Raw genomic sequence first — 25770 nt, 5'->3', positions numbered from 1 at the left:
ATTTTAAAAAAAAAATGTTTTCTTTTAATAAATAAGGGATAAGAAGTAAAAGATACAAGACAAATGTCTGCGAGGCCACTGGCAGGGATTTCTAATGGTGGGTGACTGAGCATCAGCTCCTCAGGCCACAGAGATGAGAAGGTAGAGAATTAAAGGCTAATCAGATTAGCAACTAAAAAGTAGTTGGTGCCCGCCTGACCACAGATCCAAACCCAGCAGCAAACACTATATAATGTGCAGAAGAGAAGAAGCTAGATCCTGGGCGCTGGCCAAGGCAGGCTTTCTACTGGACACCACACGCACAGGTAAAAGCCGGGGACAGGGAGAAGCTGCAGCCCTCCTCACAAGGAAACACTGTGCAGGACAAGACACCATGGAGCACAGGAGGCACCACGGGCAGAGGAGGCGTTTTCAAGTCCTGCCTGAGAAGGCACATCCAGGAATGTCAAGGACTGCCACAACTTGATATTTGAAGTAATTTTATTTAAAGAGTTTTTTTATACATATTTGTAGTTGCATATGAACACAATGCCTTTATTTTATTCACTTATTTATTTATATGTGGGGCTGAGGTTTGAATCCAGGGCCTCACACATGCTAGGCAAGCGCTCTATCACTGAGCCACAATCCCAGCCCTGAAACAATATATTTTTTTAAGACCCTGAAAACCATCAAGGGGTCACAATGGATGCCACATGGAGCAGAATTGCCCAGCTACGCTTTGCCTAAATTCATGATTTGCAAAATAACGACATATGAAAAAGTAATCATTTTAAGCTACTCAGACCTGGGATGGTTTTCTGGGCTGGAATAAACAGCTAAAAAACCATGAATATCAATTAAAGGAGAGGAGGAGGAGGCCCAGTAGCCAGGCTGCATGCTGGACACTGCTTGAACTGTACATGATCTGTTCTCAATGCCCCTGAGTTGATACACCATTATTCTGCTCACTTTAAAGATGAGGAAACTTATTTAGCTGGAAAGTAACGGGTGGGATTTGCTTCTTGATTCCCAGTTCCTGAAAGAAAAGATTCTTTGTGAAGCCAACATGTTCAAGATAAGACAGGCTGCTTTCCTTTTGCTGGAAACTGCCAAAACCGTGAATGGCGTGAGAAGGTCTACATACCAGGCCTGCCTGCACTCCACTCCTTAAATAAGATTAGAATTAAAATGTACACATTCTGAGCTCAGTAGTCAAGACTAAGCATGACCCTACTTTTCAAGTACAAACCTATACCTGGCCTTTCTCAATTCTGGCTTTGGGTTTTGTTAACACGATTTTAAGAATAATGTTAAAAGGGACTAATTAAAATAATTTTAGGGCCAGGGTTATGGCTCAGTGGTAGAGTGCTTGCCTAGCATGCAAGAGGCACTGGGTTCGATCCCTGGCACCACATAAAAATAAAAACAAATAAAATAAAAGTGTTGTATCTATCTACAAGTAAAAGTCACAATAATAATTTTAAAAGAACAAATCTTTTTTTTTTTTTTTTTTGGTACTAGGGATTGAACTCAGGGGCACTCAACCACTGAGCCACATCCCCAGCCCTATTTTGTATTTTATTTAGAGATAGGGTCTCACTGAGTTGCTTAGTGCCTGGCTGTTGCTGAAGCTGGCTTTGAATTTGAAATCCTCCTGCCTCAGTCTCCCATGCCGCTGGAATTACAGACGAGTGCCACAGTACCCAGCAAAAGATCTTTTTTTCTTTTTTTTTTTGGTGGTGATGCTGAGGTTAAACCAGGGCCTTGTGCATGCTAGGCAACTACTCTATCAACTGAGTTGTATCCACAGCCCTGAAAGGACTAATCTTAATGTCTAACAATAAATGGTTACAAAATAAATATTAACTATTAAAATCTGCTCAAAACCACATTTCCCAAGCAGCTTCTCCTGCTGCTGAACAGAGATCTGCTTGTCACTAGAACTCAGCCTTGCAGGAAAGGAAGCAGAATCTTTCATTAAGGTATGGTTTCGTCTTTCTTCTCCACAGATGCTTCATGAGGGGCACAAAGGGAGGAATTGGGGAGGTGAATTGGGGAGGTAGAGGAATTGTAGAATTAGTTCCACTGTGAAGGTCAAGGTTAAGAATGACTGGAAGGAGGGCTGGGGATGTGGCTCACTTGCATGCGCAGGGCACTGGGTTCAATCCTCAGCACCACATAAAATAAAATAAAGCTGTCGTATCCACCAAAAATTGAAAAATAAATATTAAAAAATTCTCTCTTTAAAAAAAAAGAATGACTGGAAGGACCAAGCATGGAGTTTAGGATCAATCAATGAAACACTAAAAGCACAAGTTTTAAAGAAACCCAGCTAACTTAAAACATTGGGGGTGGGGCTAACAGCAAAAGTAAAATAAAGTGACTGAGTAATCTGTGCTAATATTTATTTCCAATCACTGTGCGTCTAAAGGAAGGCTGTTTAGTACTTGGTACTAAAGTGTTCATTCCTTAACATTAAAATGAATAATAAAGAAAAGCTCATTCAAGCGACTGGGGGCAATGGACTCTAACCCATGAGCTTGCCTGTCATTTCAGAAAGCGAAAGGGATCAGAAAACATTACTATCAGGTCTCAATGTGTACTCGTGCATCATAAAAGCCACAGTATTATTTATAGAAAAAATGGGAAATGTAATTTCTAAAATAACTTTAGGAAACAATGCTATGCCGTTCCAATGGTAATTCAAAAGTCAGAAAAATTTAAAAACCCAGTGAATCAGTTTACTGAGAATGTACATAAATCTACTATTTTGACCCTTAAAATGTGTTCTGCCCCCCCATGAATCTATACTGTTAACTTTAAGTTTTACTTGTAATAATAATACTCCTCAATATAAGCACTGAATATCCATGCCATTTTTCCTTTACAGGTACATGTAGATGTATGGTCTTCAGCAGAAAAAAAAAAAATAGGAAATATGATACATTGATTTTCTTTCCACAGCCTTTATTAAACACCGGTGTGGGTCTTAGTTTCCCATTATGTAAAATAAGAAAACTGCATTAAAATTTTCCAGGGTCCTGGAGCATTCCAAAACACCGTGACTTTATGACATTCATATATTTATAATATTTTCATTATTTAATGCAAGTGTATCCCACTCTAAATTACTTTTCCTGACAACTTAGAGAAAAGCAAATCTTTCACCCATTTTATCCCATTGTCCCAGATGTGGAATATCTATAAGAACTTACATGAATATAGTATACAATATATAATTATGCAATATACACTTGTAGATGAATGATTAAACAATGATTATAATATTAACATAATAATTTACAAGCTCTAGATTATGAATTTCAAGCTATTTTAATGCACCTGTGTCACTTCCATTGAAATATTCACAAAATTAAAAACCTGGGGCATTTTAATGGGCTAAATGTGGGGGCTGGGGGACTTGTTCAGTGCAAAATTATGAAACTACAGAAATTCTTTAGTATGATATCTATATACAACTAAAACCGTGGGCTGAATGTATGCAGCTCAGTGGTAGAGTGCCTGCCTAGTGTGCATGCATAAGGCCCTGGATCTGGTCTCCAATACCACAAAAAAAAAGGTTAGAGCATTTAATAGCAAAACTATAAAATTTCCTATTCTGCTATATAATGTTATATTATAATGGCAAATATACACAGACAAGATGATATAATGGCAAATAGTATTGAAGCAGTAGAATCAAGTATGGGTTAATGTTTCTCTATCTCAATAATCTAGAAGTTGCTACAATTTTACTTGTAAAATAAATCCTAACAATTTCACTATGGGCAATATATTGACACCTAAATTAATGAAATTCCTGGGAACAACCCTTTACAACACACACACACACAAAAGAAAACAAGTCTGGATGGATTGTAACAGAAAAGGCTGGCCTGCCCATGTGACAATCATGCATCCACTTTGTCCCACCCCCCAAACACACAGCTCAAATCCAGAGCATTCTCTCTCACCCCCAAGACCAGCAACACCCTCCTAATGGTTCCTCTATCCATCCCCCACAGCAATCCATTCTCCACCACTAGGCCAGAGTTTTAAAATATAAAACCAGATCATATCACTCACATCCCTGCTGAAAACCTGCAGCTAATACCTGGATTCTAATTAAACAAATTGTAAAATATAAATCAAAAAATGACATTTGAGACAACTGGACAAAACTGAATATTAATGCCAGAAAAGAACTGCTGTTAAAATTTTTAATTGTGATATTCCCACAGTTAAACAGAGAAATGTTTATGGATGAAATAAAATGATGCCTGAAATCTACCTAAAACATGGAGGAGCAGGTAGGGGTACACACAAGAACAAGACTGGCCATGGGCTGGTGATACTGCAGCAGGGTGAGGCCCAGGGTCCCTGCTCTTCTGGTTAGGAGGCTGGCAGTGCTCCATGATGACCTGAACAACAGGCTCCAGATGCCAGCCCCTGCAAGCTCCCTCAGCACTGTTCCACTGGCATCAGGATGGGAGACAATTTCATCATTAACATTCCTTTCTAACAACCCAGAGGACACCACTCGAAGATGCTAGGTGAATCTGGAAACACTAAGGGCGCCCTCCTGTAGTTTTTTGTAACAAAGGTATTCGGGGCCAGAATGATCCATCCTCACTAATGTATGATCTACCTTCAGACCAAAACCCAGACAGATTTTCTCTAAAACATCTAGGGAACTAATCCGAGAGCCTTTGGTCAGACTGTTATTTCTCAGCACCTTCCACGTTGACAGATATTTTTACTAATGGGCAACTATTTCAAGTGTTTGCATGATTTACTTTTGAATTACTAAAGCCAGCATTTGAAACCAAACCAAAGATTAAAACAAGCAAGAAGGTGGCCATTAAAGAAGTTCTCTGGGTTAAAATGCCTGCTGGAAAACTCTTGCCAGAATTTCTACATATTCTTGAAGTATTTCCCAGAGAGACATCTACCTATCCTTTGTCAGCAGGAAGGGAGTGTCTACTAGTGGGAGGTGGAAAGAGCAAATAGGGCATGTTATGGGCTAAATGGTGTTCCCTCAAAATTTCTATGCTAAAATCCTCAATCACAGGGCTGGGGATATGGCTCAAGTGGTAGCGCGCTCGCCTGGCATGCGTGTGGCCCAGGTTCGATCCTCAGCACCACATACAAACAAAGATGTTGTGTCCGTTGAAAACTAAAAAGTAAATATTAAAAAAAAAAAATTTAAAAAAAAATCCTCAATCAGGGGCTGGGATGTGGCTCAAGCGGTAGCGCGCTCGCCTGGCATGCGTGCGGCCCGGGTTCGATCCTCAGCACCACATACAAACAAAGATGTTGTGTCCGCCAAATACTAAAAAATAAATATTAAAAAATTCTCTCTCTCTCTACCTCTATCTCTCTCACTCTCTCTAAAAAAAAAAAAAAAAAAAAAAAATCCTCAATCACAGTACTCCAGCATGTGACCTTATAGGGAAAGAGGGTCCTTTCAGGTGTAATCAGTTCAGATGACGTCATATTCAAGCAGGGTGGGCCCTGGTCCCCCACGACTGGTGTCCTCGTAGAAGGGGAGCTTGCCCAGACTCACAGGCAGAGAGAAGGCCCTGTGAAGATGAAGGCAGAGGTCTGTGGTGGTTCTACAAGCCAAGGAGCCCCAGGGATTCCAGGACAACAGGAGCTGCAGAGCCCGGGACAGAAGTCCCTTGCAGCCTTCAAAGGAGCCAGCCCTGGACAGATTGATGGGGACTTGCAGCCGCCAGGACAGGGAGGCGCCATCTTTTAAGGCCCAGGTTTGTATTACATACCTGGGAAACCTTCACAGAAGAGATGCTTCCCAGGCGTCCTGGGGAGGGAGCACCACCTAGTGAAGGACACCTCCTGAGCCCTGAAGAGGCCCAACAGTGAGGAGGCTGATCGCCAACTTCCCTCACATTTTATACTGCCTGGTTCCCAACAGGTGCCCAATAAACTAGTTTGCTTTTTTTTTTTTTTTTTTGGTACCAGGGATTAAACCCAGGGATGTTTTACCATTGAGCTACAATCCACAGCCCTCTTTATTTTTAATTTTGAAACAGGGTCTCACTAAATCACTTTGGGCCTTGCTAAATGGCTGAGGCTGGCCTCAAACTTTCGATCTTCCTGTCTTAGCCTCCAGAAGCACTGGGATTACAAGTATGCGCCATCGCACTCTTCTCTTGAGTAAATTTTAAATGAAGTAATTAAGTATTCTCTCCCTTCAAAACCTGTCAGACCCCAATCATACTCAAAGGCCAACTCAAATATTTCCTGCTCTGTGCAGCCTGCCCCAATCCTGACTCCTGGCCTCCCACATGCCAGGACACCTCGTTCCTACCTCCTTTACGGCCATTTCTAAACAGGACCAAACTCTTTGGGTGAATGCTCGTTCCACTACCAGTCCATGGGCCATCAGAGCAGAGACAATCCATTTCTACCTTGTTTTGTAAATGAGCCCCCATCACCACCAGCATCTCACACTAGCAGGGGCTCAACTGAGACTGTGCTTCAAGTAAGTCATCTGCTACAGGGGACAACTCACTTCTCTGAGAGGAAGGGCTCTGTGAAGGCTGGCATCCAGGATGAAACTGCATCTTTCGGACACTCTCAAAGTCAAAGACAGAGTCTCTGCTGGGAAGAGTGACCAGACTGAAAGATTCAGGGGAGCCAACAGTGAGGTCACACCCAGGCCCAGGGCAGCAAAGTCTGCATACCCAGGAAGCACCCTGGGTGAGACAGCAGAAGAGGCACAGGAGCCCCCAAATTCATGACAACTCAGAAACCTGCAAACCTAGAAAGACCACAGCACTAAAAAGGGGACCCTAACATCCACTGGCAAGAGGGAACCCACCTGAACTCTCCCCAATGGAACAGCCAACTGCAGGGCAGAACCCTCCCTGCTTACATGGCCTGCTGGGAATGCACTTCCACTTCCCTGAAAAGACAGACAGGACCTCATGACCTCACGCTGGCTGAAGCTGCTTCTTCTCCACTCAAGCGAACTGAAAGTGTCCTGATCCAGACCTCAGGGCTTAGGAAAAGCCTTTAATTACTCTGAGCGGATCATTTCTATTCCTGTGTCTCTGGATGTTCTCCTCAGATGAAAACTCAGAAGATTCTTTAACAATAATCACAGCTTAAAATGATCACTGCTTACCATGTGCCAAGTACTGATTTGAATAAACTCATTTTTATATATGTCAATTCATTTTTCCTGCATATAAGGACACTGAGGCCCAATGAAGGTAAAGCAGGCAGGAATGGGCAGCCAGGCTGCAGAGGTCCCTCCTCACGAAACTGTACTCTGCCATTGCAGGCTTCATGTCTCAGCACAGTTCAAATGAGAAACAAACCCAAAAATAAAGACGTAAAAATTAGTCAAAGCACCGTGTCTCTGCTATGTCCCACACATATCTCCAGTTAATCAGGAACCAACTACCTAGGTGAGTCCTCTTGCTGCTCTGGCTGCAATGGAATCATTAGCTAACAGCATCCCAGCCTAAACCTTCCACCTTTTTTTGTTGAATACAGATGTCACTGCTTTTAACTAGAGCTTCTATCAATCCTACGATGGATAACTAGAGGAGAATTCCAGTTACTTGCTTCAGGTCGAATAGGCAATAATCAGAGAAGCAGTGATTTAAGAATGGTGTAGAGCTGGCCCTCTACCTTCTTACGGCTGACAGTGGGACCTCAAGCCCACACACAGGTCAGGACCAGGCCAGGAGTCAGGTGGCAGTCCACTCACAGTACTGTGAAGCTTCAACATGCATGAAGCATCCTCACCTCCACCTAGTGAACAAATGAGATGACTGACGCAGCTGAGTACACGCTGAAGAAATGGTAGAACAGGATAGAGCTGAAATCTTCATCCTTATGATCCCCAACCTCCAGACTTAATGTTTCCCAAACCCAGCTACAGAGAATGCAAGTCACAAAAGCAAGGCTGGGCCAGACACAGTGGTGTGCATCTGTAACTCCAGTAATTTGGGAGGCTGAGACAGGAGTATTAACAATTCAAGGCCCTGTCTCAAAATAACAAAGGGCTGGGATGCACCTCAGTGGTAGGAGCTCCTGGGTTCAACCCACAATACAAAGGAGGGAGGAAAGAAATGCAGGGGACCCCGAAGCACAGCTAGCATGTGTACTGCCAAAGCCCACTGCAGCCATTTCACACACCGCAGGCACATCCACACACAAGCTACTCAATTCAACGACCCTGTGAGGAATCTCATCTGCTGATGAAAGAACTGACTCAGTTTGCGTGCCACAGGCCTCAGTAAAGAAATGGCCAACTCTGAACCCAACCCAAAAAACCACTCACTCCAAATGCCACGAACTGCCGCACAGGAGTCAAAGGGGTTGGTGCAGAAAGAACAAGAAGGCCTCTCTCTTCCTCCCAGTTCAGCACTGTTTCCCCTCATTTAGCATACAAAAGGGCTCAGAAAATACCTGCCAAACGAACCAATGCTAAAGAAATACAGAAATCATTCTGTGTTACTAACAAAATTTACTTTCATTCCAAATCATTCTATTTAAAGTGACATCCATTACTTTCACATGGCCCATGAGCAATATAATCTATACACTTTTTAAAAAAAAAAAATTTAATATTCATTTTATAGTTGTACACAATACCTTTATGTCACTCATTTATTTTGTACGTGGTGCTAAGGATCGAACCCAGGGTCCCGCGCATGCGAGATGAGTGCTCTACCACTGAGCCACAACCCCAGCCCTTTTTTTTTTTTTTTCTTTTTAACGGGGTTGAGGATTGAACTTGGGGCCTCACACATGCTAGGCAAGCACTCTACCCCAAGCTACATCCCCAGCCCATCCACATTTTCTTAAGTGCTTTCAAGAAGAAATTCCACAAAGCAAACAATCGAGATTTCAGGAGAGGAATCTGGGAGACGTAATGGTATATACTTGACAATGACTGACACCACACAAGAGGCCTGCACTGGAATTACTGGATGAGTCACTTGTTCTGAGATGCGGCCCTGGACCCGTCCTCATGGCAAAGAAAACAGCACACAGCTTCATCCTGCTGCAACGTCAGGTGCTCTCCCTATTTGCGCTACTTTATGGTACTGTGACTGTCCTTCTGTCACTACAGTATTTCTTATTTTTACTCAAGTTCTCAAAGTTTACTGTTTACTCAAAGAAAACTTTTCCTGGTTTATTTCCCCTTGCAGCACTAGGAATCAACCAAGGGCCTTGCACATGCTAAGCCAGCCCTCCACCACTGAGCCACACCCAGCCCGAAAATTTATCCTGAATTTCATTCCATGAGGGCAGTATGCTAAGACTAAGTGATGGTTTGGTTTGAATTTTTATTGGGGTGGGGGGTAGGGAGGGTAACTTTGACAGGGCTGTAGGTAAAAGGAAGATTAAAATACTGACCACAAAAAACAGACAGGCAGGTTCTTTCAGAATCTAATGGTCAGCAACTGAATATTGTCAAGTGATTGGTTCACTGAGAATACAAATGATAAAAGGAAGCTTTGAACCAAGAGTGGCTAGGGGATGAGAACTACACAACCGCTGAGCACTAAGGAATGTATCCATATTATGTATACACAAAGGCTGGAGCACAGCTGCTCAGCAATCTCTGGGACTTCTGAGGACAGTGCCAGGTTTCCTTCTTAAGCTACAAAGGAAGCAAAAGCCAGCTAGGCGCAGCAACTTAGTGAAGTCCTAAGCACGCCCCTGACCCACTTTTCTTTTTTTTTTTTTTGTTTTTATTTCATCTAGCTTTGAATACTTTGACACCATTCCACCTTAATATATTTATGCCAGGCACAGCAGCACATGCCTAATCCCAGTGGCTTGGAGGTTGAGGCAGGAGAATCTCGAGTTCAAAGCCAGGCTCAGCAACTTAGCAAGGTCCTAAGCAACTCAGCGAGACCCTATCTCTAAATAAAATACAAAAAAGGGCTGGGGATGTGGCTCAGAGGTTGAGTGCCCCTGAGTTCAATCCCCCCCACCCCACCCCACCCCCAAAAAATCCAAGTGATATTTTAAAGGGTAAAATTTAGTCACAAAAGGAAAATAAAGTTACCAAAAGCGAATTCAGACAAAGGGAAATGGCATATATTTTTATTATTAGTTTTTACTTAACCAAAACAGTGCCACAACAACAGACATGACAGTAGGAGGCAGGTAGAGGGGAGAATCCAAACTCAAAAAGGTTCCACTGACAGGCCTTGGAACTTGCAGATCCTGTACGGCTTCAAATGCAGCGAGAAGAGACACAGCACTGCCGCCACACTTCCCAGAGAGTTGACACGCACTCAGTGGTCAAGCCTTCGCTGAGCTCTACTGAGAGGCTACCTGAAGCCTGCCCCAGGCACTGTCCAACCACCAAACACCCGAGGAAGTCACCAAACAAATGCAGGTTTCTGCCTTCAGGGTGCACACCTTCCCAGAGGAGCCAAGAGGACAGGGGCCACAAGCAAACCACACAGCAGTCCCTCAGAAGGGAAGGCCCATGGGTGGAGACTGGAGCCCAGGAGGTGGGGAGGAAGTCACATGTTAGGCAGGAAGAGCAGAGGAAGCCCAAGAAGGGACAGCCAAGCAAAGAGACTCAGGTGGTGATGGCCATGCACCCAGAAAAGCATTCCAGGCAGGGGACAGCCAGAGCCAAAGCCAAAGGTAAGAACTGTGGAGGGGAGAGAGTCCATTAGTGGGCTTTTGTCACTAATACTTGAGAAAAACAATGCAGAGCGCAGCTCCACCTCTCTGGGCCTGAGGTGAGGTAGAACTTCACGGCAGAGGCTTGGTGGCGAAAAGCTGCTCAGCTCATGGCATGAGGAATGGGGAGAGAGGGAGATCCAGGAAGGGGAAGGAGATTTACCTTCCAGGAAGCACCCGTGATCGTCCCCCAATGAGGCTCCACCTCCTACAGTTTTTGCCAACTCCCAATATTCCATTCAGCTTTGAATCCATCTATGGTTCATCAACTGATGAGGTTAATGGCCTCTTGAGCCAATTGCTTCTCAAAGATCTCTGAACACTGCTGCAAATGGCCTGGCAAACGGCCATTTGAAAGAAGCAAAAGCCAGCTAGGCGCAGTGGCACACGCCTGGAATCCCGGTGGCTTGGGAGGCTGAGGCAGGAGGATCACGAGTTTAAAACCAGCCTCAGCAACTTAGCACTCAGCAGACCCTATCTCTAAATAAAAACATTAAGAAAGGCTGGGGTGTGGCTCAGTGGTTAAGCACCTCTGGGTCCAATCTTTAGTACCCACAAAAAAAAAAAAAAAAAAAAAAAAGGAAGCAAAAGCCAAGAGGCAAAGCGGTGAAGCAAAGGGCTGAGCACCTGGTTCACTCCACACTCAAAACCAGCCCCAGAGGTGGGACCAGAATCCCAGCACCACCAGAAAATACAGAGTAATTATTTGCAGCTCCTAAAACCCTACCTAGTGGGAGCCTCTAAGACCCACTGTCTCCATCCAGCTACTAGCAGCTCCTTAGGCTCCCAGCAGCACCTGGCACTGCCCTGCCTCCTGGGGAAGCGTACATCTCTAAGCACTCCTGTGAGCCTCCCTTGCTGTCCCCCATCTTCGTTCCAACCACTCTTTGTTGAGGGGGTGCTCCAGTATCCTGAGCTGCTGCTTCTACCTGACAATACTGCTTGCTGTGCTAACAGCAGCATGCGGGCCCTCCTGTGTCTCAAACAGCACCTTGACATGTGGCTCTCCAGCCTGGCTCTGTAGGCACAGCCTGGAGAGCTTCAAAAACACTGTGGCAGGGCTGGGGATGTAACTCAAGCGGTAGCGCACTCGCCTGGCATGCGCGGGGCGCTGGGTTCGATCCTCAGCACCACGTAAAAATAAAATAAAGATGTTGTGTACACCAAAAACTAAAAAATAAATATTAAAAAATTATCTCTCTAAAAAAAATTTAAAAAAAAAAAAAAACAACAACACTGTGGCACCCAGCAAACCCCAATCTCTGGGAGTGGGACCTGGACATCCACCCACGCAAAGCTCCAGGTGACTCAGATAGGCTGTGTCAGCACAGTACCACTGGACACACAGCTCCACCTTCAGGCCTGAGTTTTGCGTCTGAGTTAAATGGGTTTATGTGTCTAAGAATGATGTCAATTCCCAAAGCTGAGATGCAGAAGGATCACAGCTGCATCTGCCTCCAGCTGACTAAATTTAGAGACACCAGCATGTATGGCCCTCAGAGGTAGGGAAATAGAAAAGGGAACTCCAGACCTCAGAGACATTATAACTCAGTGTGTGGGCACTCCAGTGACCCACCAAGACTACAGGAAAACCAGCCAAGTCAGGAAGCACAGACTGATCAGACACTCAGTATGACAAGACCCTCTGCAGATCTGATAGGGGCGGGAACACTCTACAATATAATTCCAATCAAATACATCAGGAGGGAATAATGGCACTAGCCTGAGACTATCTCCCTCAAAAAAAAAAAAAAAAAAAAATGGACATGTACAGGGGATATAGTTTAATAATTATAAAATTGTATGGAAATTTATTTTGTCATAAAGATGATCTTATAAATAATAGCTAAGATGTGGCCAATCATTTAAGCTATAAGTTTTTAATATTTTTTTAGTTGTAAATGGACACAATACCTTTATTTTATTTTTATGTGGTGCTGAAGATCAAACCCAGTGCCTTCCACATGTGAGGCGGGCACTCTACCACCCCCAGTCCCAAGCTATAAGTTTTTAAAAAAGCATATACAAGCCTCAGCAACTTAGCAAGTTCTAAGCAACTCAGTGAGATCTTCTCTAAATAAAAAAAAGCGGGGGGGGGGGGGGGGGGGGCTAGGGATGTGGCTCAAGCGGTAGTGCGCTCGCCTGGCATGCATGCGGCGCTGGGTTCGATACTCAGCACCACATAAAAATAAAATAAAGATGTTGTGTCCGTCAAAAACTAAAAAAAAATATTTAAAAATTCTCTCTCTTTATAAAAAGGGGAGGAGGGGCAGGGAATGTGGCTCAGTGGTTAAATGCCCCTGGATTCAATCCCTGATAACAAAAAAATTTTAAAATAGCATGTACAAAATTGTACTGCAGGGGCTGGGGTTGTGGCTCAGTGGTAGAGCACTCACCTAGCACATGCAAGGCCCTGGGTTCGTTCCTCAGCACCACATAAAAATAAATAAAATAAAGGTCCATCAACAACTAAAAAATATTTTTTAAAAAAACTGTACTGCAGCCATGGAACAGGCAAATATATATAAAAGTGGCAGAAGCCAACATCTGCTAAACAACGTGTCTATCAACCTCTCCTCTTGCAGCCCTACTACCTGTTGGCTGAAATAAGAACACGCTGCCTGCTAGGCTACGGCTGGGTCCCAACAGCTCTTTCTTCACTGAGATCAGTCTCCCACAGGATAGCCTGTAGTGCATGGCCAACGCTTCCCTCCAATGGAGCCAAAGTCTCTGCTTTCTTTGGCATTCCTCTGGGTAGTAGGAGAGGATGATTTTTTTTAATTTATATCTGAAATTGCCCTTATGAACTATTCATTTCCTTCCTTTAACTACATGTTGAGATCTGGATGTATTTATTCTGTAAATTTGAAAAAGTGATGTAGCTATTGTCCTTTTATCCCCAGATCATCATCATAATTTTATTTTTCAATGAGTAAATACTTGAGCATTTGCATACTGACAACTACACGTCATTATTCCTTCACAGGCATACACCTAACAAAATGTTCCAAGAAAGTTATTTGGATTTTTTTGGTTTTTTGGTTTGTTTGTTTTTGGTACCAGGGATTGAACTCAAGGGAGCTTAACCACTGAGCCACATCCCCAGACCATTTTTTATATTTATTTAGAGACAGGGTCTCGCTAAGTTGCTTAGGGCCTCACTAAGTTGCTGAGGCTGGCTTTGAACTTCCTATCCTCAGCCTCCTGAGCTTCTGGGATTACAGGCGTGCACCACCACACCCATCCCAAGAAAGTTTTAAAGCATATCTCTGATGAACATTTTATTTGCTTTCTCTCCACAGCATCTATATAATTTTATACATTTCTCTCTAACCCATCTGAGATTCATTTTGATAAATGGTATGTTCTCCAGTTATCTCAATGCCATGAATCCCTCCTCCCCACAAGGTAAAGTGTCTTTCTGCTCCCCTCCAGGGCTTTGGACACACACTTCAACCTAGCAGCAGCAGTGCCCCACTACTGCTTCATAACCTTCGACTTAGACTTTGGGTAAGTTCATCATCTTCTGTGTCTCAGTTTCCTCATTTATAACAAAATGCACTTAGTCATATGTTCCAAGATTGTAGAGGCCGCAAGGAGGGACAAGTGTGAGATGGGCAGCAGAATGATGGCACACAGCAGTACCCTACAAACAATGAGCATGTTAATCGTTCCAGTACCTGATGAGAAAGCAAAAGTAACATACCAAAAACTTCACTTCAAAATTTCAAGAACATTAAGTGTAACCAACTAAAGTTAAAATGCATTTTAATTAAAAATAACATTCGATGAAAAACTTATTTTACCTTTCAGTACCTGAAGTACAGCTCCCCGTTCCACGTGACCTGACATCTCTGGTGAGATTCCTCACTTTAACTCAGCCCCTTAACCAACACTCTCGGGCGTGGTTTCTAAAACAACCCTGGGTGAGGCAGTTAGAGATAAGCCAACCATCTGTTTCACTGAACAAACTGAAGTAAACGTTAATGCACCATAGCCTGTTTATATTTCTAAAATCTGTCTGATATCACTAGCACAGAAAATAATCTGGCTCGGGTCTTCATAAACACTCCATTCTCCTCCCAGTGCTGACTGACCAGTAAAGGTGTCTGAGTCATATCTGGAGTCCAGATTCTGGACCAGACCCTAAGTGCTGATCCCAGTTCACAGCCTGGCTGTGCTAGCTTAGGCACACTCTTTTTTCTTTCTTTTTTTAAACAGAATTTTTTTTAAAACAATCAGTCTGGTTTTTCACTGATGGAAGACCTCTTACTCACAATGTGTGATTTCTTTCTTTTTTTTTTTTTTTTAAGAAAGAGAGAGAGAAAAGGGGGGGGGGAGGGAGAGAGAGAGAATTTTAATATTTATTTTTTACTTATCGGCGGACACAACATCTTTATTTGTATGTGGTGCTGAGGATCAAACCCGGGCCGCACGCATGCCAGGCGAGCACGCAACCGCTTGAGCCACATCCCCAGCCCTTAGGCACACTCTTATTCTCTATATGCCTCAGTTTCTTTTTTTTTTTTTATTTTAATATTTATTTTTTAGTATTTGGCGGACACAACATCTTTGTTTGTATGTGGTGCTGAGGATCAAACCCGGGCCGCACGCATGCCAGACGAGCGCGCTACCGCTTGAGCCACATCCCCAGCCCATGCCTCAGTTTTTTCATCTATAAAATCAGAAAATCATTATCTATTTATTTTGTTGAAGATTAAATTAGTTAATTTACATCAAAGGTTTAGTATAATGCACACAGTAAACTTCAAATAAATGTAGCAATCAATGTTGTTAGCAGCACCAGCAGCATCTGTATGGACTATAATGGACAAGAGTAACCCTTGTTGGTAGGAGCACAGGACACTTATGACCACCACTTAATAGTTCCCTCTTACCAACCATCTCCCTGCTCTGCAGTGAAGTCTTAATCCAACCACTAGACTGCAGCTTACCCAAAGCCATTCAGTGCTTTACCTCTGATATTCTCAACATAATGCTCTGAACACAGTAAACATTAAATAAATGCTTATTAATGTAACAATGAAATGGTACTATATAATAAAGTCAGCTGGGTGCATGCCTGTAATCCTAGTGACTTGGGAATCACTGAGGCAATTTTGTGAGACCGTCTCAAAATTAAAAAGAAAAAGGGAAGAACAGATTGACTTTAGATTAGGTAGAGGAAAGTGAAGGGAGGGGAGCAGGTAGAGAGGTAGGAAGGATAGTAGACATTATTACCCTATGACCGGTGGGATTCTACATCGGGCATGACCAGAAGAATGAGAAATTATACTCCATTATGTATGATGTATGAAAGCGCATTCTGCTGTCATGTGTAAAACAAATTAAAAATTTTAAAAAGAAAGGCATAAAAGGGGCTGGGGTTGTGGCTCAGTGGTAGAATGCTCACCTAGCATGTTTGAGGCACTGGGTTTGAGCCTCAGCACCACATAAAAATAAATAAATGAAATAAAGGTTAAAAAAAAAAGAAAGGCATAAAAGATAGAACTTACATCAGAAAATGTTTAGTTAGTTCTTATTCATTTTATGGCCTAAAAATTATTAATCTCCCCTAAATACTAATGAATAATATATAAATAACAGCATAGTTACCTACAAGATTTTTGCTTAAAATCCTGTGAAAGGATATCTTCTTACAGGCTGTTGGTAGTCACCCTATATTGGTGAGCATGCCTGGTGTTCTCCTAAATGACCTGGGTTCAACATCTGCTCTGAGGATAGGTTTTTCAGGTTCAATAATTAAAATACAATGATCTTATTACAAAAAAAAAAAATTAAAAAAGAAAGAAAGAGGGGGACACCTGGGTTAAATTCCCAGTACTCAAAAAATTATATATTATATATCTATAAAATAATTATGTACATATAAACATTTGTAATAGAACAATAGAGCAGTGAACACAGCCTTAGAGGCATACACTTTTAGTTCCAGAAGGAAGTTTAGATGTCACCATATCACTTCACAGATAACAAAATTGAGTTTCAGAACGTAATAACTTCACCAAAGTTTCATGTATGGGCCAACCTGAATACCAAGAGACCACTGACACGACACTCACCCACTCCATAGACCCCAGGCTACACTTCAGGATCAGCCTCACAACTGAACATGCTCTTCATACAGTTTCACACACACACAACCACCATTTTCACTACTAATAACATTTAGAATTATCCTAAGTAAGGCACTACTACTCAAGTAAGATTTTCCATGAAAACAAATACTAGATTGTGTGAATAGGGCATATAAATCTATGACGTACAGCTTTCATGAGGGTTCTACTTCACCCTCAAACTGGCACACCAAGGGATCAAAACAGAAATTACCTACCAAGAAAAACTAAAATGGGGCTGGGGCTGTGGCTCAGTGGTAGAGCGCTTGCCTAGCATGTGTGAGGCACTGGGTTCAATTCTCAGCACCACATATTAATAAAAATAAATAAATAAATAAAGGTCCATCGACAACTAAAAAAATTAAAAAGAAAATCTAGAATGTTTTCTATTTACTGTTTACCATTTTCTTAAAGAAGAATTACTACCCTGTTTTTTTATAAAACCATAAATGATAAAAATTGCTGTGATAGGAACCATCTCAGTGACCTCAAAACTCCCATAGGAGGGCTGGGATTGTGGCTCAGAGGTAGGGCGCTCTCCTAGCACGGGTGGGACCCGGGTTCAATCCTCAGCACCACATAAAAATAAAGGCATTGTGTTGTGTCCATCTATACCTAAAAAAAAAAAAAAAAAAACCCTCCCACAGGGATCTACCCTTATGTCCTACAGAGAATAGCTCAGCAAGATCCCTTCAAGTGTAGGACCTCTCTCTTATTCTGCGGGTCCCTGATGCCCACTACTATCCCTGGTCCAAGGAAGCTTTTTATTTTTTATTTTTGGTACTGGGGATTGAACACCCAGGAGCACTCAACCAATGAGCCACATCCCCAACCCCCATTTTTTTTAAATATTTATTTTTAAGTTATAAGTGGACACAATACCCTTATTTTATTTATATGTGGTGCTGAGGATAGAACCCTCGGATAGATACCTCGGATTCACTGTGAGGGTGAAGCCAGTGGAGAGGACTCACTCTCTCCTGCCTCTTTTGCACCTTCCCTCTGCACAGACAGGAGGGAAGGGAAGGGAGGAAAGTATGAGGCCTATGGCCCCACACTCCTCCATCTGGACATGACCACTGCTGGTACTGCCTTACACAGAGATGGAGACCTTCACCAACATATTTTCAATGACAAAACTGACGCCCACACCCTGACGTGATGACTCTAACACCATCACTATACCAATGACAGCTGGCTGACTTCAGTGAGAATGAAAGTCCTCCTCCAGCATTCACCTTTTTACAGCTGCACTGAGATATCTCACACCAAAACCTTCACCCACTTCAACTGCACAACTGTGGCTTTGGCATTCTCAGAGGGCTGTGCAGCCATCGTCACAACCTAGATACCATGACATTTTCAGCACCTAAAAAGAAATCTCACTCATACTAGCAGTCACACCTCATTCCTAACCCCCTCCTCAGCCCCAGCCCAGATGACCACTCATCTACTTTCTGCCCCTATTGGTTTGCTTATTCTGGACATTTCACATGAATAAAACCACACAACACCTAGCCTTTATGTCTGCTTCCTTCACCCAGCATGTTTCCCACGTGTCCAAGCGGAGGAGGTATCGGTGCTTCAACACTTTTTATAAGCTGAAAATTATTCCACTGTATGGATAGTCTACAATTTTGCTCATCCACTCATCAGCTGATGGACACCTGGGCTGTGTCCACTTTGGGGCTATTAAAATAATGCTGCTGTGAACCCGCACACACAGGATTTTGTATAGACATATGTTTTCACTCAGCATTTACATTTTCAAAATGTTTTCACAATTTCTCTCCTCTGTGTCTTAGAGTACTTCATTTTATGAGGGAGAAACAGGCTTGAAAGTGAGCGAGTACCCCCTACTGCTGCTGACAAAACAAAAACGTAAATTTAAGCCAGGTGGCAGAAGCCTATAATTCCAGCTGCTCCAGAGGCAGGAGGATGGCAAACCATATGCCACCCAGTCATTCGTTAATTGAGACAAACTTCCCAGGAGAGGAAAACAGGGCATTCCCTGTATGGCAGCACACCGTACAAAACAGGCTTTCAGTGAACACAAATAAACATATGGGACCGATGTCCGAGTTAAAAGCTAGACTGGGAAAAAGGCTTGCGAAAATAACATTTTTTACATGCTGTTGTCATTTCATACCAGCAGAGCAGATTCCTAAGAAACTGTTTAGTAAAAAGTTAGGACAGGGCTAGGGGTGTGGCCCAGGGACAGAGCACGCACTTGGCATGCAGAAGGCCATGTGTTCAATTCCAGCACCAAAACCACATTCTAAAGCTAGGTGCGCCTGCAGTTGCAGCTGCTTTGGAAGCAGAGGCAGGAAGACCACTGGAGCCCAGGAGTTCAGGGCCCACGTAGGCAACACAGGAAGATCCCATCTCAATCTCTCTCTCTTTTTTACCGCTGGGATAACTGTTCTATGTACTCTAGTCCTATGTAACTTCTTCCTATGTAGCATAAACTCATATAAAGCCTTGTCAAAATATGTTCAACACTGTGAAGGTAACAAGATCAAAAACAATTGTTCTGGTTCAACCCAGCACCACAAAAAGAGAAATGAAAAAGAAAAAAAGAATGCTATTTCTATTAGATGTTACTCATAAGAATTGTTTAAAAAGGAGGCTAGGGTTGTGGCTCAGCAGTAGAGCGCCTGCCTAACACAGGCGAGGCCCTGGATTCAGTCCTCAGCACCACATAAAAATAAATAAATAAAATAAAGGTATTGTGTCCAACTACAAGTAAAAAATAAATATTTTTTAAAAGAATTGTTTAAAAGGGGGAAAAAAAAAAAGCCAAAAAGGCAAACTGAATTAAACTTGCTTTCCTTCATTCCTTCCAACCCAAGTGTCCTGAACGCAGAAAGTCAGACAAGTATTAACTATTAAACAGTTCTGTTAAAGTTTAATATTATATTATGCTATGCTCAATTCCTAACTATGTTAAGGAACCATGTGACAGCTGATAGGCTCTGACCGAACTAAGGAGGTATTAGTATATTTAATCTGTTAAGTAACTGAATCTTACATAAGGTTCAGCGTTTAAAGTCTTATTAGAAAATAAGGTATTTCAAAAAAGGACATCCCTTATACCTGCCCAAGTAACCATTCAAAGCATGAAGAAATAACTAAATGACAAACAGTGGGCTTTTTGCCTTAATGAGTTTTAATTCTCAAGGAACACAATATACATAAAAGAAAAAGATGTTGCCATTCACAGCCAACACACTACAGCTGCGGGCCAGAGGGAATTTTAAAGAGCAAGAGAAAAAACACGTTACAAAAGGCCCAAGCCAATAAATATATCACAATGACTGAATGATTTCTGACAGGGAAGTAAAAACAAAGTTTAAAGCTTAGACTGAAAAAAAAAATAATCTTTTTTTTATTAACTTGCTGTTTATCACAAATTCTGCTTATTAGACATTTTATCCACAATCCCTACAGAGAACAAGCTTACAATAAAGGTGCAAACTGCTCTGCCACACCCTCAGATTCTAGACCATGCTCCTACCTGCAGGAAGAACTTTCAAGGTAATGTAAATCATATTCTAAAAAAAAAAAAAAATTAAGTGTATTAATACCACAAGCAAATATGCTGAACAAGGAATCAGATCAATGTCTTTTTCCTGTGGAAATGTGACTTAAATAAGTTGAATTACATTTTACCATATATAAATTACATCAATTTAAAAACTATATTTTACCGGCTGGGGTTGTAGCTCTGTGGTAGAGGGCTTGCCTAGCTGAGGCACTGGGTTCAATCCTCAGCACCACATTAAAATAAATAAATTAAGGTCCATCAACAATTAAAAAAAAAATTAAACTATATTTTGCTATGCTTTTCTTTCAATATTCTCATTCTGAGAATTATTAAAAAAACTGAAGATGGAGAATACATACACACACACACACACAGAGTACACAACCAGCGCTCTGCAAGACAGGGAGTTCTAGAGTCAGAGCCTGTGCCCTGCCTAGTGAAAACAAGAGCTAAGATGTCAGAAGCAAGTGCAGCTGGCACCCACGCACCCCCAGCTGATGTACCCGTCCCGGCTGACTGTACTGGGTTCCCTTCCACCTCTCTTCCAATGAGGCAGGACCTAACTCTGCTCTTCCTAAATGTACATGATTTCACACTATTTTCACAAAGCAAAGAGTGGGACAGAAAACCAATTAAATTTATGCATGCCTTTAGAGCATATCCAGAAATATTAAAGATGTCTGCTTGGGAATAATACAAATTAACAGCCATTTTTAATTGTTTCATTTTGTCTTCCTCTACTTTGATTTTTCTTTTAACACACCACTAGCCAGTTCACTTACACTACAGCTAATGCCCAAAAGGCACAAGTACTACTTCTCATTTATAATTCAAAAAACAAGATTAAGGGGTCTGGGGTTGTGGCTCAGCGGTTGAGCACTCACCTAGCACATGCGAGGCGCTGGGTTCAAGCCTTGGCACTATGTAAAAATAAATAAATAAAATAAGGGTATTAAAAAGAAAAAAAATTAAGTAATTTGGCTAAAACAGAAGTTGCACCGCTAGGTATAACCAGGTTTTTGTAACTCCAAGAACTTCTATGAAACCATTAGTGAAAAATGAGGTTGTAGCTCAGTGGTAGAGTATTTGCCTCGCAGGTGCAAGGCACTGGGTTCGATCCTCAACACCACATAAAAACAAATAAAAAAAAAATGTATTGTGTCCATCTAAAAAAAGTTAGTAAAAATAAATAAAATTTTTTAAAATGTTAAAAGGAAAAACAAAATATAAAAATTCATTCTGGGACAGCACCTTACTCAAGGAAAAGTTAAGATTTCTTGCTGAAATTATTATAATGGACTGTGCACAGTCTACTCACAGGGAGTCTAGGAGCAGGATGGAAGCAGGATGTCATCTATAGTCCTAAACAGACCAAAGCACGGTGTTTTCAAAGAGCCAACACAGGCAGACAAATTCTGTCCAGAAGTCCAGTGTCAAATCTGACCTAATAAGATTTAAGACTCTGGGCAAGAATTAACAAACACAACTCTCCCCAACCAAATCTAGCCCAATGCTCATATTTTTAAGGTTCACAAGCCAGGCGCAGGGGTGTACCCCTGTAATCTCAGCTACACAAGAGGTTGAAGAAAATGGATCAAAAGTTCCAGGGCAACTTATGAGATACGATAACAACATGCATATCACTCATGGCTGTTTTTGTTCAAAATACAGATGAGTGGGCGGGGGACATAACTCAGTTGTTACAGTGCTTGCCCCGCATTCCAAGGCCCTGGGTTCAATCCTCAGCACCACAAAATAATAATAATAATAATAATACAGATGAGCAGTTGCAACAGAACACCTGGCCCTCAAAGCTCAAAAAATATTTACTGCCTGGCCCCTCACAGGAAATCTGCCAACTCCTGCTTTAAGGGAATTGAAGCCATATTTCCTGTAATAATCATCCATGAACATTCTTCCTCATAACCAAGCTTTTAAAAAATAACTAAAAATCTTTAATTGAACAAATATTTCTTAAAGACCTACTGTTTCTGGCACCGTGCTAGACTGCAGAAGTACAGTAGTGAACCAACACAGGGATAGATGTGAATGCACTGAGGGGGAGACCAGGACAGCAGCTGCCAACAGAGGCCTCATGTTAGGACTGAGGAGTCCACCAAGCGGGGGCAGCACCGGCCAGTTAAAAGCATCATCTAGAGGGCAGGACACCCCAGGCCTGGACTCCATCTCCACAACAACTCCACATCTCCAATGGTATTTTATGAAAAACACCCTAAATGATGGGCAGGAGCTGGGAAGGAAGTGTCCAGGAGACCAGCTGGAGGTTGCTATGGAGTCCATGCAGTGACAGTGGAGGCGGCACAGAAGGACTGCCTGAGGAAGCATCTTTTTTTTTTTTTTTTTTTTTTTTAAATAACATTTTAATATTTATTTATTTTTTTTAAGAGAGAGAGAACTTTTAATATTTATTTTTTAGTTTTCGGCGGACACAACATCTTTGTTTGTATGTGGTGCTGAGGATCGAACCCAGGCCGCACGCATGCCAGGCGAGCGCGCTACCGCTTGAGCCACATCTCCAGCCCTGAGGAAGCATCTTGAAGGCAGAACAGATGTGAGCAAATCGTTACACATGACTACATCTACAGCCCCCTCGCTGTGGGACCTGGGCAACTCTGTAAAACTCCTGGTTTGCCATCTGAAACAGGACCTGCTTGTCAGGTTTAAGGATTAAATATACATAAAAGCACAATACCTAGCAAACTGCATGTGCTTAAAAAGATGAAAAATAAAATGTATAATGTGGACTCTATACTTTCTATTTTGCCAAATAAAAGCATATCCCCATTTATCAACAGTCGCCTCAACAGAAGAGCACACAGCGAGGAAAACGCAAAGGCACTGCCCACCGCAGACTGCACCCACTGTGCGCAGGCAGTGCGGCAGTGCCAGGGGTTTCAGCCAGCTTTTTTGCTGCTGTGACTTTTTTGCTGCTCCCTCAGGGCTCAAGTTGAGGCAGAACATCATGGCAGAAGAGTGTGGCAGAGGGAAGCAGCTCAGGTGACAATCAGGAAGCAGAGAGATTCCACTCTCCAGATCCAAAATGTATTCCCCATAGTCACAGCCCACCTGCCTCCAGTTACCACCCAATTAATCCCATCAGGGATTAATTCACCATGGGATTAATTCACTGACTAGGTTAAAGCTGTAAAGGTCATTTCTCCTCTGAACCCTCTTTGCATTGTCTCATGTGTTAGCTTTTGGGGGATTCCTCATATCCAACCATAACACCAGTCAAATGGAGGACTGTCATTCTAAGAGCAAGGCAGCAGGGGCTGTTTGTTTGTACGAGGAATTGAACCCTTTTGTTTTTATAAAACTTATTAGTCTGAATACATAATCCAGGCAAATAATCAAAATTCCAAAGGCATATAGATGTTCCTAGACTTATGATGGAATAATGGCCTGATAAACCCATTGTAAATTGAAAATACTGTAAGTTGAAAATGCATTGAATACACCTAATCTACTGAACATCTGGGCTTAGCTGAGTCTACTTTAAATATGCTTAGAAGCTGGGCACAGGCCTATAATTTCAATGACTCAGGAGGCTGAGGTAGGAGGATTGCAAATTCAAAGCCAGCCTCAGCGACTAAACATGATCATCTCAAAATAAAATTTTAAAAGGACTGGGGATGTGGCTCAGTGGTAAAGCGCCCTTGGGTTCATTCCTAGTTCTGCCAAAAAAAAAAAAGAAAAGAAAAAGATGCTCAGAATGCTGACATTAGCCTACAGCTGGGCTAAAAAGTCATCAAGCACAAAGCTGATGTATATTAAGTACTGAATATCCCCTGTAATGTATTAAATACTGCACTGAAAAACAGAATACTTGCATGGATATGCTTTCATACCACTGTAAAGTCAAAAAACTCTAAGTTGAGGACTGTCTGTAACCCTGTCCAACAGCCACCCCATCCCCTATACCTAGACACAATGACTATCAGTCTTTGATGAGTTTTAAACAGGACAGACGGTGATCCAATGGTATTTTATGAAAAACACCCTAAATGATGGGTAGGAGCTGGGAAGAAAGCGTCCAGGAGACCAGCTGGAGGTTGCTATGGAGTCCAAGGGAGAGACGGGGACTGCGGGGACCCACGCAGTGACAGTGGAGGCAGCACAGAAGGACTGCCTGAGGAAGCATCTTGAAGGCAGAACAGATGTGAGCAAATCGTTACACATGACTACAGCTACAGGCACACTACTCACACACTTATCTCAGAGCTCAATGAACATGTGGATGACCTGTGAGGGAACACTGGTAACAACAGGGGAAAAAACTACTAAGGCACACTGTATTTATTATGTCAATATGAGTTTGATGTCTGTACCTCAGAAACGGTAGATAACACAAAACTATATTATTGCAGTTGAGGGGCTGAGGGCAACTGTTTACAAAAAGGAAAATATAAAACTGAGGTCTTTAACCTATAGTCATTAATCACCATATAACAAAAAAGCTAAGGTTGTCTTCTTGACAGAAGAGAATTCTGGAGTATGATATCATTCCTATGTGAAGAATTTCTTTAGACTCTATACCTTTAAATGTACCAGAAAATCTTCACCAAATTATAGAATAAGAAAAAAAATCAGGGGCTGGGACTGTAGCTCAGTGGTAGAGGGCTTGCCTAGCATGTGTGAGGCACTGGGGTTCGAACCTCAGCACCACACATAAATAAATTTTTAAAATAAAATATTGTGTCCATCTACAACTAAAATAAAATTTAAAAAAAAAAAAAAGAGCATTACCAGGCAAGATGTTTGTGTTAAATGTTCCTTAAAAAGCAGTTATATCTTAGCCAAGCATAGTGGCACACGCCTGTAATCTGAGCAGCTTGGGAGACTGAGGCAGGAGGATCTCGAGTTCAAAGCCAGCCTCTGCAAAAAGTGAGGCACTGAGCAACTCAGTGAGACTCTGTCTCTAAATAAAATTATTGTCTCTAAATAAAATATCTAGGGATATGGCTTAATGGACAAGTGCCCCTGAGTTCAATCCCTGGTACCAAAAAAAAAAAAAAAAAAGGCAGTTATAACTTGCCAGGTGTGGTGGTACATGCCTGAATCCCGGCAGCTCAGGAGGCTGAGGCAGGAGGATTTCAAGTTCAAAGCCAGCCTCAGCAACTTAGCCAGACTCTATCTCAAAGTACAAATTAAAAAGGGCTGGGGGGAGGGATGGTGGGGGGGGGGGTGGCGGCTCAGTGGTAGAGCACTCACCTAGCACAGATGAGGCCCTGGGTTAGATTCTCAGCACCACATAAAGATAAATAAATAAAGGCATTGTGTCCACCTACAAGTGTTAAAACACCCCTGAGTGGGATCTCAGGTCCAAAATACAAGTTGGAAAGAATATGTAGGGGAAAAGGAAGGAATAAGATGAAGGAGACAGAGGTTCAACTA

The 25770-nt window shown here is 42.2% G+C and overlaps 1 protein-coding gene and 1 long non-coding RNA gene across 3 annotated transcripts in view; one reads left to right on the top strand and one right to left on the bottom strand.

Moving 5' to 3' along the window:
- Window positions 1-25770, bottom strand: part of Add1 (adducin 1) — a 67437-nt gene that overhangs the window by 38801 nt on the left and 2866 nt on the right. The gene's annotated exons all lie outside the window — the stretch shown is intronic.
- LOC114096553 (uncharacterized) lies at window positions 10557-14554 on the top strand. Its single transcript, XR_003583447.3, has 3 exons — window positions 10557-10632; window positions 14107-14181; window positions 14485-14554. It is a non-coding gene; the product is annotated as an uncharacterized lncRNA (long non-coding RNA).

Source organism: Marmota flaviventris, chromosome 7 (genome assembly GCF_047511675.1).
Source record: "Marmota flaviventris isolate mMarFla1 chromosome 7, mMarFla1.hap1, whole genome shotgun sequence".
Lineage (NCBI taxonomy): Eukaryota > Metazoa > Chordata > Mammalia > Rodentia > Sciuridae > Marmota > Marmota flaviventris.
Note: the sequence above shows the minus strand (reverse complement) of the source record. Positions and strands in the feature narration are given on the sequence as shown.